Genomic DNA, 15,096 nt, shown 5'->3' with positions numbered 1-15,096 from the left:
GGCTGGGGTATGTCCAGGTTGAAGCCCACTCAATTCCCGTCTATAACACACCTCCCAAAACGCCCCTTTACTCTCTGGATGCACAACAGCTTAGAAGTGCTGCTTCACGTCCAGAAAGTTGGTTTTGATTATCGGCACTTGGACGTCCCTGCTATTAAGATGGCTGAATATAAAAGATACATTAATGTATTATAACATCATTACAGAAGCTTTGTATTGTAACAGCAGAAGCTCATGTAAACTGCTCTGAATTGACTCCCCAATCATTAGTAACGGCATAGAAGCTTTCAATAAATAATAAGGGCTATTGGAGAGGTACTCAGTTATGAACAGTAGTTTTTGGTGGCGGTTTGGAGAACTCGCTGTCCAATATAAGGAGGAAATGATGAGATGTGTACCTGGGACCTTTTATGTGAAAGTCTCTGCAGTGCTCCTAGGGAGCCCCACTGCTCTGTTGGGATGTGTGTGTGGCCAGTCAACTAAGAATGCTGCCCCCCCATACATCTTAATGGCTTATTTTTGTGCGTTTTACATAAGAACATAAGAGTTGCTATACTGGGACAGACCAAAAATCCATCAAGCCCAGTATCCTGTTGCCAGTGATAGTCAACCCAGGTCCCAAATACCTAGCTAAATCCCAAGTAACAAAACAAATTCTAAGCTACTTATTCTAGTGGATTTCCCCAAGCAATCTCAATAATTGGCCTATGGACTTCTCTTTAAGGAAATTATCAAAGCCTTTTTTAAACCCTGCTAAGCTAACTGATTTTCACCACATTCTCCAGTAATGAATTCCAGAGATTAATTACATGTTGTGTAAAGAAATATTTTCTCCGGTTTGTTTTAAATCTACTACTTAGTAGTTTCATAACATGCCCCCCAGTCCTAGTATTTTTAGGAAAAATAATAAGAAATGAGAGAAAATCGCATTCTCCTATGATCATCTCGGGGAAGTGGAACCACCTCTGTTCAGATTCAGCAAGTTAGCCAATTCTAGAAGTTTTCCAGCAGTAAAGTCTCCCTGACTTTATGTCATCATTCATTGAGGCTGACTCACCTAGCTTCTATTTTCCTACCTCCTCTCTGTTAAAAGTTGATCATCCGCCCAGCGTGGGACTTGAACCCACAACCCTGAGATTAAGAGTCTCATGCTTTACCAACTGAGCTAGCTGAGCTTAGATGATGAGTTTTGTTAGAGAGGGTGTGCATTTCTGCCATGACCCAAACACATCTCTCAGCCAGTCCGTCATTCGACTGAGTCTCTTCAAAAATAAAGTCTCCATTACCCTCTTTTATCTACACCTCAAGCAAGTTGTCTTCAAAGCCCATTGACCGGATGCCCTAGACCATGAGTAGGAAAATACGATCATCGAGATTCATCATTCAATGAGCGTGACCCACCTACTCTTTGTTAAAAGTTGGTCATTTGCCCAATGTGGGGCTTGAACCCACAACCCTGAGATTAAGAGTATCATGCTCTACCGACTGAGATAATCAGGCTTAGATGATAGGTGTTATAGGAGAAGGTGTGCGTGTCTGCCATGACCCAAACACATTGCTCAGCCAGACCATCAATTGATTGAGTCTCTTGAAAAATGATTGTATTTACCATTACCCTCTTTTATCTACACCTCAACCAACTTGTCTTCAAGACCCATTGACCGGATTCCTAGACATAAGTAGGAAAATATGATCCTCGAGATCCATCATTCAATGAGCGTTACCCACTTACTATTTGTTAAAACATGGTCATTTGCCCAACGTGGGGCTTGAACCCACAACCCTGAGAATAAGAGTATCATGCTCTACCGACTGAGATAGTCGGGCTTAGATGATAGGCTTTATTGGAGAAGATGTGCGTGTCTGCCATGACCCAAACACATTGCTCAGTCAGACCATCAATCGATTGAGTCTCTTGAAAAATAATTGTATTTACCATTACCCTCTTTTATCTACACCTCAACCAACTTGTCTTCAAGGCCCATTCACCGGATTCCTAGACCTAAGTGTCCTGTCAGAGGACAATGGAAACCACTTCTTCTATGAACATTTCAAGGAATTGGAGCCACATCTGTTCAGATATAGCAAGTTAACCAATTCTAGAAACTTTCCAACAATAAAGTGTCCCTGACTTTATGCCATCATTCATTGAGGATGACCCACCAAGCTTCTATTTTCCCACCTTCTCTCTGTTAAAAGTTTATCATCCGCCCAGCGTGAGGCTTGAACCCACGACCCTGAGATTAAGAGTCTCATGCTCTACCGACTGAGCTAGCCAGGCTTAGATGGAGAATTTTGTTGGAGAGGGTGTGCATTTCTGCCAAGACCCAAACACATCTCTCAGCCAGTCCGACAATCGACTGAGTCTCTTGAAAAATGATTGTATTTACCATTACCCTCTTTTATCCACACCTCAACCAAGTTGTCTTCAAGGCCCATTGACTGGATGCCCTAGACTAGGAGTACGAAATTACGGTCCTTAAGATCCAAAGACTTTTCAGGTCCCGATATCCACACTAAATATGCATGAGATAGATTTGCTTCTCAAAGAGGCAGTACATGCCAATTCATCTCATACATATTCATATGGATATCCTGAAATCCTGAAATGCCTGTGGCTCTCGAGGAATGTAATTGCCTACCCCTTCCTTAGACGTAAGTCTGTAGTCAGCTGATAGAGGAAATCACTTTCTCTTTTGAACTTCACTGAAAATTGGAGCCACCTCTGTTCAGATCTAGCAAGTTACCTAATTCTAGAAGCTTTCCAGCAATAAAGTCTCCATTACCCTCTTTTATCTACACCTCAAGCAAGTTGTCTTCAAAGCCCATTGACTTGATGCCCTAGACCACAGGTGTCAAAGTCGGTCCTCGAGGGCCAGAATCCAGTCGGGTTTTCAGGATTTCCCCAATGAATCTGCATGAGATCTATTTGCATGCACTGCTTTCAATGCATATTCATTGGGGAAATCCAGAAAACCCGACTGGATTCCGGCCCTCGAGGAGGGACTTTGACACCCCTGCCCTAGACGATGAGTAGGAAAATACAATCATCGAGATCCATCATTCAATGAGCGTGACCCACCTACTCTTTGTTAAAAGTTGGTCATTTGCCCAACGTGGGGCTTGAACCCACAACCCTGAGACTAAGAGTATTATGCTCTACCGACTGAGATAGTCGGGCTTAGATGATAGGCTTTATTGGAGAAGGTGTGCGTGTCTGCCATGACCAAAACACATTCCTTAGCCAGACCATCAATCGATTGAGTCTCTTTAAAAATGATTGTATTTACCATTACCCTCTTTTATCTACACCTCAATCAACTTGTCTTCAAGACCCATTGACCGGATTCCTAGACCTAAGTGTCCTCTCAGCGGACAATGGAAACCACTTCTTCTATGAACATTTCAAGAAATTGGAGCCACATCTGTTCAGATATAGCAAGTTAACCAATTCTAGAAACATTCCAACAATAAAGCGTCCCTGACTTTATGCCATCATTCATTGAGAATGACCCACCAAGCTTCTATTTTCCCACATCCTCTCTATTAAAATTTGATCATCCGCCCAGCGTGGGGCTTGAAACAACGACCCTGAGATTAAGAGTCTCATGCTCTACCGACTGAGCTAGCCGGGCTTAGATGGTGGGGCTTAGATGGTGGGGCTTCTTGGAGAGGGTGTGCATTTCTGCCAAGTCCCAAACACATCACTCAGCCAGTCCGACAATCGACTGAGTCTCTTGAAATATGATTGTATTTACCATTACCCTCTTTTATGCACACCTCAACCAAGTTGTCTTCAAGGCCCATTGACTGGATGCCCTAGACTAGGAGTACGAAATTACGGTCCTCAAGATCCACATACAGATGAGGTCCGGATATCCACACTAAATATGCTTGAGATAGATTTGCATCTCAAGGAGGCAGTGCATGCAAATTCATCTCATACATATTCATGTGGATATCCTGAAGTCCTGAAATGCCTGTGGCTCTTGAGGAATGTAATGCCTACCCCTTCCTTAGACGTAAGTCTGTAGTCAGCGATAGAGGAAATCACTTTCTCTTTTGAACTTCACGGAAAATTGGAGCCACCTCTGTTCAGATCTAGCAAGTTACCTAATTCTAGAAGCTTTCCAGCAATAAAGTCTCCATTACCCTCTTTTATCTACACCTCAAGCAAGTTGTCTTCAAAGCCCATTTACTGGATTCCTTAGACCATGAGTAGGAAAATACGATCATCGAGATCCATCATTCAATGAGCGTGACCCACCTACTCTTTGTTAAAAGTTGGTCATTTGCCCATCGTGGGGCTTGAACCCACAAATCTGAGACTAAGAGTATTATGCTCTACCGACTGAGATAGTCGGGCTTAGATGATAGGCTTTATTGGAGAAGGTGTGCGTGACTGCCATGACCAAAACACATTCCTCAGCCAGACATCAATAGACTGAGTCTCTTGAAAAATGATTGTATTTACCATTACCCTCTTTTATCTACAACTCATCCAACTTGTCTTCAAGGCCCATTGACCAGATTCCTAGACCTAAGGGTCCTCTCAGCGGACAACGGAAACCACTTCTTCTATGAACATTTCAAGAAATTGGAGCCACATCTGTTCAGATATAGCAAGTTAACCAATTCTAGAAACATTCCAACAATAAAGTGTCCCTGACTTTATGCCATCATTCATTGAGGATGACCCACCAAGCTTCTATTTTCCCACCTCCTCTCTGTTAAAATTTGATCATCCGCCCAGCGTGGGGCTTGAACCCACGACCCTGAGATTAAGAGTCTCATGCCCTACCGACTGAGCTAGCCGGGTTTAGATGGTGGGGCTTCTTGGAGAGGGTGTGCATTTCTGCCAAGTCCCAAACACATCACTCAGCCAGTCCGACAATCGACTGAGTCTCTTGAAAAATGATTGTATTTACCATTACCCTCTTTTATGCACACCTCAACCAAGTTGTCTTCAAGGCCCATTGACTGGATGCCCTAGACTAAAAGTACGAAATTACGGTCCTCAAGATCCACATACAGGTGAGGTCCGGATATCCACACTAAATATGCTTGAGATAGATTTGCATCTCAAGGAGGCAGTGCATGCAAATTCATCTCATACATATTCATGTGGATATCCTGAAGTCCTGAAATGCCTGTGGCTCTTGAGGAATGTAATGCCTACCCCTTCCTTAGACGTAAGTCTGTAGTCAGCGATAGAGGAAATCACTTTCTCTTTTGAACTTCACGGAAAATTGGAGCCACCTCTGTTCAGATCTAGCAAGTTACCTAATTCTAGAAGCTTTCCAGCAATAAAGTCTCCATTACCCTCTTTTATCTACACCTCAAGCAAGTTGTCTTCAAAGCCCATTTACTGGATTCCTTAGACCATGAGTAGGAAAATACGATCATCGAGATCCATCATTCAATGAGCGTGACCCACCTACTCTTTGTTAAAAGTTGGTCATTTGCCCATCGTGGGGCTTGAACCCACAAATCTGAGACTAAGAGTATTATGCTCTACTGAATGAGATAGTCGGGCTTAGATGATAGGCTTTATTGGAGAAGGTGTGCGTGACTGCCATGACCCAAACACATTGCTCAGCCAGACATCAATTGATTGAGTCTCTTAAAAAATGATTGTATTTACCATTACCCTCTTTTATCTACAACTCATCCAACTTGTCTTCAAGGCCCATTGACCAGATTCCTAGACCTAAGGGTCCTCTCAGCGGACAACGGAAACCACTTCTTCTATGAACATTTCAAGAAATTGGAGCCACATCTGTTCAGATATAGCAAGTTAACCAATTCTAGAAACATTCCAACAATAAAGTGTCCCTGACTTTATGCCATCATTCATTGAGGATGACCCACCAAGCTTCTATTTTCCCACTTCCTCTCTGTTAAAAGTAGATCATCCGCCCAGCGTGGGGCTTGAACCCATGACCCTGAGATTAAGAGTCTCATGCTCTACCGACTGAGCTAGCTGGGCTTAGATGGTTGGGCTTCTTGGAGAGGGTGTGCATTTCTGCCAAGTCCCAAACACATCACTCAGCCAGTCCGACAATCGACTGAGTCTCTTGAAAAATGATTGTATTTACCATTACCCTCTTTTATGCACACCTCAACCAAGTTGTCTTCAAGGCCCATTGACTGGATGCCCTAGACTAAAAGTACGAAATTACGGTCCTCAAGATCCACATACAGGTGAGGTCCGGATATCCACACTAAATATGCTTGAGATAGATTTGCATCTCAAGGAGGCAGTGCATGCAAATTCATCTCATACATATTCATGTGGATATCCTGAAGTCCTGAAATGCCTGTGGCTCTTGAGGAATGTAATGCCTACCCCTTCTTTAGACGTAAGACTGTAGTCAGCGATAGAGGAAATCACTTTCTCTTTTGAACTTCACGGAAAATTGGAGCCACCTCTGTTCAGATCTAGCAAGTTACATAATTCTAGAAGCTTTCCAGCAATAATGTCTCCATTACCCTCTTTTATCTACACCTCAAGCAAGTTGTCTTCAAAGCCCATTTACTGGATTCCTTAGACCATGAGTAGGAAAATACGATCATCGAGATCCATCATTCAATGAGCGTGACCCACCTACTCTTTGTTAAAAGTTGGTCATTTGCCCATCGTGGGGCTTGAACCCACAAATCTGAGACTAAGAGTATTATGCTCTACCGACTGAGATAGTCGGGCTTAGATGATAGGCTTTATTGGAGAAGGTGTGCGTGACTGCCATGACCAAAACACATTCCTCAGCCAGACATCAATAGACTGAGTCTCTTGAAAAATGATTGTATTTACCATTACCCTCTTTTATCTACAACTCATCCAACTTGTCTTCAAGGCCCATTGACCAGATTCCCAGACCTAAGGGTCCTCTCAGCGGACAACGGAAACCACTTCTTCTATGAACATTTCAAGAAATTGGAGCCACATCTGTTCAGATATAGCAAGTTAACCAATTCTAGAAACATTCCAACAATAAAGTGTCCCTGACTTTATGCCATCATTCATTGAGGATGACCCACCAAGCTTCTATTTTCCCACCTCCTCTCTGTTAAAATTTGATCATCCGCCCAGCGTGGGGCTTGAACCCACAACCCTGAGATTAAGAGTCTCATGCTCTACCGACTGAGCTAGCCGGGCTTAGATGGTGGGGCTTCTTGGAGAGGGTGTGCATTTCTGCCAAGTCCCAAACACATCACTCAGCCAGTCCGACAATCGACTGAGTCTCTTGAAAAATGATTGTATTTACCATTACCCTCTTTTATGCACACCTCAACCAAGTTGTCTTCAAGGCCCATTGACTGGATGCCCTAGACCAGGAATACGAAATTACGGTCCTTAAGATCCAAAGACTTTTCAGGTCCCATATCCACACTAAATATGCATGAGATAGATTTGCTTCTCAAAGAGGCAGTGCATGCCAATTCATCTCATACATATTCATATGGATATCCTGAAATCTTGAAATGCCTGTGGCTCTCGAGGAATGTAATTGCCTACCCCTTCCTTAGACATAAGTCTGTAGTCAGATGATAGAGGAAATCACTTTCTCTTTTGAACTTCACTGAAAATTGGAGCCACCTCTGTTCAGATCTAGCAAGTTACCTAATTCTAGAAGCTTTCCAGCAAAAAAGTCTCCATTACCCTCTTTTATCTACACCTCAAGCAAGTTGTCTTCAAAGCCCATTGACTTGATGCCCTAGACCATGAGTAGGAAAATACGATCATCGAGATCCATCATTCAATGAGCGTGACCCACCTACTCTTTGTTAAAAGTTGGTCATTTGCCCAACGTGGGGCTTGAACCCACAACCCTGAGACTAAGAGTATTATGCTCTACCGACTGAGATAGTCGGGCTTAGATGATAGGCTTTATTGGAGAAGGTGTGCGTGTCTGCCATGACCAAAACACATTCCTTAGCCAGACCATCAATCGATTGAGTCTCTTTAAAAATGATTGTATTTACCATTACCCTCTTTTATCTAAACCTCAACCAACTTGTCTTCAAGGCCCATTCACCGGATTCCTAGACCTAAGTGTCCTGTCAGCGGACAATGGAAACCACTTCTTCTATGAACATTTCAAGAAATTGGAGCCACATCTGTTCAGATATAGCAAGTTAACCAATTCTAGAAACATTCCAACAATAAAGTGTCCCTGAGTTTATGCCATCATTCATTGAGGATGACCCACCAAGCTTCTATTTTCCCACCTCCTCTCTGTTAAAATATGATCATCCGCCCAGCATGGGGCTTGAACCCACGACCCTGAGATTAAGAGTCTCATGCTCTACCGACTGAGCTAGCCGGGCTTAGATGGTGGGGCTTCTTGGAGAGGGTGTGCATTTCTGCCATGACCCAAACACATCTCTTACCCAGTCCGTCTATCGACTGAGTCTGTTGAAAAATGATTGTATTTACCATTACCCTCTTTTATGCACACCTCAACCAAGTTGTCTTCAAGGCCCATTGACTGGATGCCCTAGACCAGGAATACGAAATTACGGTCCTTAAGATCCAAAGACTTTTCAGGTCCCGATATCCACACTAAATATGCTTGAGATAGATTTGCATCTCAAGGAGGCAGTGCATGCAAATTCATCTCATACATATTCATGTGGATATCCTGAAGTCGTGAAATGCCTGTGGCTCTTGAGGAATGTAATGCCTACCCCTTCCTTAGACGTAAGTCAGTAGTCAGCGATAGAGAAAATCATTTTCTCTTTTGAACTTCACGGAAAATTGGAGCCACCTCTGTTCAGATCTAGCAAGTTACCTAATTCTAGAAGCTTTCCAGCAATAAAGTCTCCATTACCCTCTTTTATCTACACCTCAAGCAAGTTGTCTTTAATGCCCATTTACTGGATTCCTTAGACCATGAGTAGGAAAATACTATCATCGAGATCCATCATTCAATGAGCGTGACCCACCTACTCTTTGTTAAAAGTTGGTCATTTGCCCATCGTTGGGCTTGAACCCACAAATCTGAGACTAAGAGTATTATGCTCTACCGACTGAGATAGTCGGGCTTAGATAGGCTTTATTGGAGAAGGTGTGCGTGACTGCCATGACCAAAACACATTCCTCAGCCAGACATCATTAGACTGAGTCTCTTTAAAAATGATTGTATTTACCATTATCCTCTTTTATCTACACCTCAACCAACTTGTCTTCAAGGCCCATTCACCGGATTCCTAGACCTAAGTGTCCTGTCAGCGGACAATGGAAACCACTTCTTCTATGAACAATTCAAGAAATTGGAGCCACATCTGTTCAGATATAGCAAGTTAACCAATTCTAGAAACATTCCAACAATAAAGTGTCCCTGACTTTATGCCATCATTCATTGAGGATGACCCACCAAGCTTCTATTTTCCCACCTCCTCTCTGTTAAAATATGATCATCCACCCAGCGTGGGGCTTGAACCCACAACCCTGAGATTAAGAGTCTCATGCTCTACCGACTGAGCTAGCCGGGCTTAGATGGTGGGGCTTCTTGGAGAGGGTGTGCATTTCTGCCATGACCCAAACACATCTCTTACCCAGTCCGTCTATCGACTGAGTCTGTTGAAAAATGATTGTATTTACCATTACCCTCTTTTATGCACACCTCAACCAAGTTGTCTTCAAGGCCCATTGACTGGATGCCCTAGACCAGGAATACGAAATTACGGTCCTTAAGATCCAAAGACTTTTCAGGTCCCGATATCCACACTAAATATGCTTGAGATAGATTTGCATCTCAAGGAGGCAGTGCATGCAAATTCATCTCATACATATTCATGTGGATATCCTGAAGTCGTGAAATGCCTGTGGCTCTTGAGGAATGTAATGCCTACCCCTTCCTTAGACGTAAGTCAGTAGTCAGCGATAGAGAAAATCATTTTCTCTTTTGAACTTCACGGAAAATTGGAGCCACCTCTGTTCAGATCTAGCAAGTTACCTAATTCTAGAAGCTTTCCAGCAATAAAGTCTCCATTACCCTCTTTTATCTACACCTCAAGCAAGTTGTCTTTAATGCCCATTTACTGGATTCCTTAGACCATGAGTAGGAAAATACTATCATCGAGATCCATCATTCAATGAGCGTGACCCACCTACTCTTTGTTAAAAGTTGGTCATTTGCCCATCGTTGGGCTTGAACCCACAAATCTGAGACTAAGAGTATTATGCTCTACCGACTGAGATAGTCGGGCTTAGATAGGCTTTATTGGAGAAGGTGTGCGTGACTGCCATGACCAAAACACATTCCTCAGCCAGACATCATTAGACTGAGTCTCTTTAAAAATGATTGTATTTACCATTATCCTCTTTTATATACACCTCAACCAACTTGTCTTCAAGGCCCATTCACCGGATTCCTAGACCTAAGTGTCCTGTCAGCGGACAATGGAAACCACTTCTTCTATGAACATTTCAAGAAATTGGAGCCACATCTGTTCAGATATAGCAAGTTAACCAATTCTAGAAACATTCCAACAATAAAGTGTCCCTGACTTTATGCCATCATTCGTTGAGGATGACCCACCAAGCTTCTATTTTCCCACCTCCTCTCTGTTAAAATTTGATCATCCACCCAGCATGGGGCTTGAACCCACGACCCTGAGATTAAGAGTCTCATGCTCTACCGACTGAGCTAGCCGGGCTTAGATCGTGGGGCTTCTTGGAGAGGGTGTGCATTTCTGCCATGACCCAAACACATCTCTCAGCCAGTCCGTCAATCGACTGAGTCTCTTGAAAAATGATTGTATTTACCATTACCCTCTTTTATGCACACCTCAACCAAGTTGTCTTCAAGGCCCATTGACTGGATGCCCTAGACCAGGAATACGAAATTACGGTCCTCAAGATCCACATATAGGTGAGGTCCGGATATCCACACTAAATATGCTTGAGATAGATTTGCATCTCAAGGAGGCAGTGCATGCAAATTCATCTCATACATATTCATGTGGATATCCTGAAGTCGTGAAATGCCTGTGGATCTTGAGGAATGTAATGCCTACCCCTTCCTTAGACGTAAGTCTGTAGTCAGAGATAGAGAAAATCATTTTCTCTTTTGAACTTCACGGAAAATTGGAGCCACCTCTGTTCAGATCTAGCAAGTTACCTAATTCTAGAAGCTTTCCAGCAATAAAGTCTCCATTACCCTCTTTTATCTACACCTCAAGCAAGTTGTCTTCAAAGCCCATTTACTGGATTCCTTAGACCATGAGTAGGAAAATACTATCATCGAGATCCATCATTCAATGAGCGTGACCCACCTACTCTTTGTTAAAAGTTGGTCATTTGCCCATCGTGGGGCTTGAACCCACAAATCTGAGACTAAGAGTATTATGCTCTACCGACTGAGATAGTCGGGCTTAGATAGGCTTTATTGGAGAAGGTGTGCGTGACTGCCATGACCAAAACACATTCCTCAGCCAGACATCATTAGACTGAGTCTCTTTAAAAATGATTGTATTTACCATTACCCTCTTTTATATACACCTCAACCAACTTGTCTTCAAGGCCCATTCACCGGATTCCTAGACCTAAGTGTCCTGTCAGCGGACAATGGAAACCACTTCTTCTATGAACATTTCAAGAAATTGGAGCCACATCTGTTCAGATATAGCAAGTTAACCAATTCTAGAAACATTCCAACAATAAAGTGTCCCTGACTTTATGCCATCATTCGTTGAGGATGACCCACCAAGCTTCTATTTTCCCACCTCCTCTCTGTTAAAATTTGATCATCCGCCCAGCGTGGGGCTTGAACCCACAACCCTGAGATTAAGAGTCTCATGCTCTACCGACTGAGCTAGCCGGGCTTAGATGCTGGGGCTTCTTGGAGAGGGTGTGCATTTCTGCCATGACCCAAACACATCTCTCAGCCAGTCCGTCAATCGACTGAGTCTCTTGAAAAATGATTGTATTTACCATTACCCTCTTTTATGCACACCTCAACCAAGTTGTCTTCAAGGCCCATTGACTGGATACCCTAGACCAGGAATACGAAATTACGGTCCTTAAGATCCAAAGACTTTTCAGGTCCCATATCCACACTAAATATGCATGAGATAGATTTGCTTCTCAAAGAGGCAGTGCATGCCAATTCATCTCATACATATTCATATGGATATCCTGAAATCCTGAAATGCCTGTGGCTCTCGAGGAATGTAATTGCCTACCCCTTCCTTAGACATAAGTCTGTAGTCAGATGATAGAGGAAATCACTTTCTCTTTTGAACTTCACTGAAAATTGGAGCCACCTCTGTTCAGATCTAGCAAGTTACCTAATTCTAGAAGCTTTCCAGCAAAAAAGTCTCCATTACCCTCTTTTATCTACACCTCAAGCAAGTTGTCTTCAAAACCCATTGACTTGATGCCCTAGACCATGAGTAGGAAAATACGATCATCGAGATCCATCATTCAATGAGCGTGACCCACCTACTCTTTGTTAAAAGTTGGTCATTTGCCCAACGTGGGGCTTGAACCCACAACCCTGAGACTAAGAGTATTATGCTCTACCGACTGAGATAGTTGGGCTTAGATGATAGGCTTTATTGGAGAAGGTGTGCGTGTCTGCCATGACCAAAACACATTCCTTAGCCAGACCATCAATCGATTGAGTCTCTTTAAAAATGATTGTATTTACCATTACCCTCTTTTATCTAAACCTCAACCAACTTGTCTTCAAGGCCCATTCACCAGATTCCTAGACCTAAGTGTCCTGTCAGCGGACAATGGAAACCACTTCTTCTATGAACATTTCAAGAAATTGGAGCCACATCTGTTCAGATATAGCAAGTTAACGAATTCTAGAAACATTCCAACAATAAAGTGTCCCTGACTTTATGCCATCATTCGTTGAGGATGACCCACCAAGCTTCTATTTTCCCACCTCCTCTCTGTTAAAATTTGATCATCCGCCCAGCGTGGGGCTTGAACCCACGACCCTGAGATTAAGAGTCTCATGCTCTACCGACTGAGCCAGCCAGGCTTAGATGGTGGGGCTTCTTGGAGAGGGTGTGCATTTCTGCCAAGTCCCAAACACATCACTCAGCCAGTCCGACAATCGACTGAGTCTCTTGAAAAATGATTGTATTTACCATTACCCTATTTTATGCACACCTCAACCAAGTTGTCTTCAAGGCCCATTGACTGGATGCCCTAGACTAGGAGTACGAAATTACGGTCCTCAAGATCCACATATAGGTGAGGTCCGGATATCCACACTAAATATGCTTGAGATAGATTTGCATCTCAAGGAGGCAGTGCATGCAAATTCATCTCATACATATTCATGTGGATATCCTGAAGTCGTGAAATGCCTGTGGCTCTTGAGGAATGTAATGCCTACCCCTTCCTTAGACGTAAGTCAGTAGTCAGCGATAGAGAAAATCATTTTCTCTTTTGAACTTCACGGAAAATTGGAGCCACCTCTGTTCAGATCTAGCAAGTTACCTAATTCTAGAAGCTTTCCAGCAATAAAGTCTCCATTACCCTCTTTTATCTACACCTCAAGCAAGTTGTCTTCAATGCCCATTTACTGGATTCCTTAGACCATGAGTAGGAAAATACTATCATCGAGATCCATCATTCAATGAGCGTGACCCACCTACTCTTTGTTAAAAGTTGGTCATTTGCCCATCGTTGGGCTTGAACCCACAAATCTGAGACTAAGAGTATTATGCTCTACCGACTGAGATAGTCGGGCTTAGATAGGCTTTATTGGAGAAGGTGTGCGTGACTGCCATGACCAAAACACATTCCTCAGCCAGACATCATTAGACTGAGTCTCTTTAAAAATGATTGTATTTACCATTATCCTCTTTTATATACACCTCAACCAACTTGTCTTCAAGGCCCATTCACCGGATTCCTAGACCTAAGTGTCCTGTCAGCGGACAATGGAAACCACTTCTTCTATGAACATTTCAAGAAATTGGAGCCACATCTGTTCAGATATAGCAAGTTAACCAATTCTAGAAACATTCCAACAATAAAGTGTCCCTGACTTTATGCCATCATTCATTGAGGATGACCCACCAAGCTTCTATTTTCCCACCTCCTCTCTGTTAAAATTTGATCATCCACCCAGCGTGGGGCTTGAACCCACAACCCTGAGATTAAGAGTCTCATGCTCTACCGACTGAGCTAGCCGGGCTTAGATGGTGGGGCTTCTTGGAGAGGGTGTGCATTTCTGCCATGACCCAAACACATCTCTTACCCAGTCCGTCTATCGACTGAGTCTGTTGAAAAATGATTGTATTTACCATTACCCTCTTTTATGCACACCTCAACCAAGTTGTCTTCAAGGCCCATTGACTGGATACCCTAGACCAGGAATACGAAATTACGGTCCTTAAGATCCAAAGACTTTTCAGGTCCCATATCCACACTAAATATGCATGAGATAGATTTGCTTCTCAAAGAGGCAGTGCATGCCAATTCATCTCATACATATTCATATGGATATCCTGAAATCCTGAAATGCCTGTGGCTCTCGAGGAATGTAATTGCCTACCCCTTCCTTAGACATAAGTCTGTAGTCAGATGATAGAGGAAATCACTTTCTCTTTTGAACTTCACTGAAAATTGGAGCCACCTCTGTTCAGATCTAGCAAGTTACCTAATTCTAGAAGCTTTCCAGCAAAAAAGTCTCCATTACCCTCTTTTATCTACACCTCAAGCAAGTTGTCTTCAAAGCCCATTGACTTGATGCCCTAGACCATGAGTAGGAAAATACGATCATCGAGATCCATCATTCAATGAGCGTGACCCACCTACTCTTTGTTAAAAGTTGGTCATTTGCCCAACGTGGGGCTTGAACCCACAACCCTGAGACTAAGAGTATTATGCTCTACCGACTGAGATAGTCGGGCTTAGATGATAGGCTTTATTGGAGAAGGTGTGCGTGTCTGCCATGACCAAAACACATTCCTTAGCCAGACCATCAATCGATTGAGTCTCTTTAAAAATGATTGTATTTACCATTACCCTCTTTTATCTAAACCTCAACCAACTTGTCTTCAAGGCCCATTCACCGGATTCCTAGACCTAAGTGTCCTGTCAGCGGACAATGGAAACCA

General features: G+C 43.0%; 13 non-coding genes across 13 annotated transcripts; all 13 read right to left on the bottom strand.

Moving 5' to 3' along the window:
- Positions 1-1,102: 1,102 nt before the first annotated feature.
- On the bottom strand, positions 1,103-1,175 carry TRNAK-CUU. The gene has a single exon. It is a non-coding gene; the product is annotated as a tRNA-Lys (tRNA).
- Positions 1,176-1,427: 252 nt separating this feature from the next.
- TRNAK-CUU lies at positions 1,428-1,500 on the bottom strand. The gene has a single exon. It is a non-coding gene; the product is annotated as a tRNA-Lys (tRNA).
- A 708-nt stretch (positions 1,501-2,208) lies between these two features.
- On the bottom strand, positions 2,209-2,281 carry TRNAK-CUU. The gene has a single exon. It is a non-coding gene; the product is annotated as a tRNA-Lys (tRNA).
- A 1,281-nt stretch (positions 2,282-3,562) lies between these two features.
- On the bottom strand, positions 3,563-3,635 carry TRNAK-CUU. Its single transcript has one exon. It is a non-coding gene; the product is annotated as a tRNA-Lys (tRNA).
- A 1,111-nt stretch (positions 3,636-4,746) lies between these two features.
- On the bottom strand, positions 4,747-4,819 carry TRNAK-CUU. Its single transcript has one exon. It is a non-coding gene; the product is annotated as a tRNA-Lys (tRNA).
- A 1,097-nt stretch (positions 4,820-5,916) lies between these two features.
- Positions 5,917-5,989, bottom strand: TRNAK-CUU. The gene has a single exon. It is a non-coding gene; the product is annotated as a tRNA-Lys (tRNA).
- Positions 5,990-7,086: 1,097 nt separating this feature from the next.
- Positions 7,087-7,159, bottom strand: TRNAK-CUU. Its single transcript has one exon. It is a non-coding gene; the product is annotated as a tRNA-Lys (tRNA).
- A 1,099-nt stretch (positions 7,160-8,258) lies between these two features.
- On the bottom strand, positions 8,259-8,331 carry TRNAK-CUU. The gene has a single exon. It is a non-coding gene; the product is annotated as a tRNA-Lys (tRNA).
- A 1,094-nt stretch (positions 8,332-9,425) lies between these two features.
- On the bottom strand, positions 9,426-9,498 carry TRNAK-CUU. The gene has a single exon. It is a non-coding gene; the product is annotated as a tRNA-Lys (tRNA).
- A 1,094-nt stretch (positions 9,499-10,592) lies between these two features.
- On the bottom strand, positions 10,593-10,665 carry TRNAK-CUU. Its single transcript has one exon. It is a non-coding gene; the product is annotated as a tRNA-Lys (tRNA).
- A 1,094-nt stretch (positions 10,666-11,759) lies between these two features.
- Positions 11,760-11,832, bottom strand: TRNAK-CUU. The gene has a single exon. It is a non-coding gene; the product is annotated as a tRNA-Lys (tRNA).
- Positions 11,833-12,931: 1,099 nt separating this feature from the next.
- Positions 12,932-13,004, bottom strand: TRNAK-CUU. Its single transcript has one exon. It is a non-coding gene; the product is annotated as a tRNA-Lys (tRNA).
- A 1,094-nt stretch (positions 13,005-14,098) lies between these two features.
- TRNAK-CUU lies at positions 14,099-14,171 on the bottom strand. The gene has a single exon. It is a non-coding gene; the product is annotated as a tRNA-Lys (tRNA).
- Positions 14,172-15,096: the final 925 nt, after the last annotated feature.

This window comes from Geotrypetes seraphini, chromosome 1 (assembly GCF_902459505.1).
Source record: "Geotrypetes seraphini chromosome 1, aGeoSer1.1, whole genome shotgun sequence".
NCBI lineage: Eukaryota > Metazoa > Chordata > Amphibia > Gymnophiona > Dermophiidae > Geotrypetes > Geotrypetes seraphini.
Note: the sequence above shows the minus strand (reverse complement) of the source record. Positions and strands in the feature narration are given on the sequence as shown.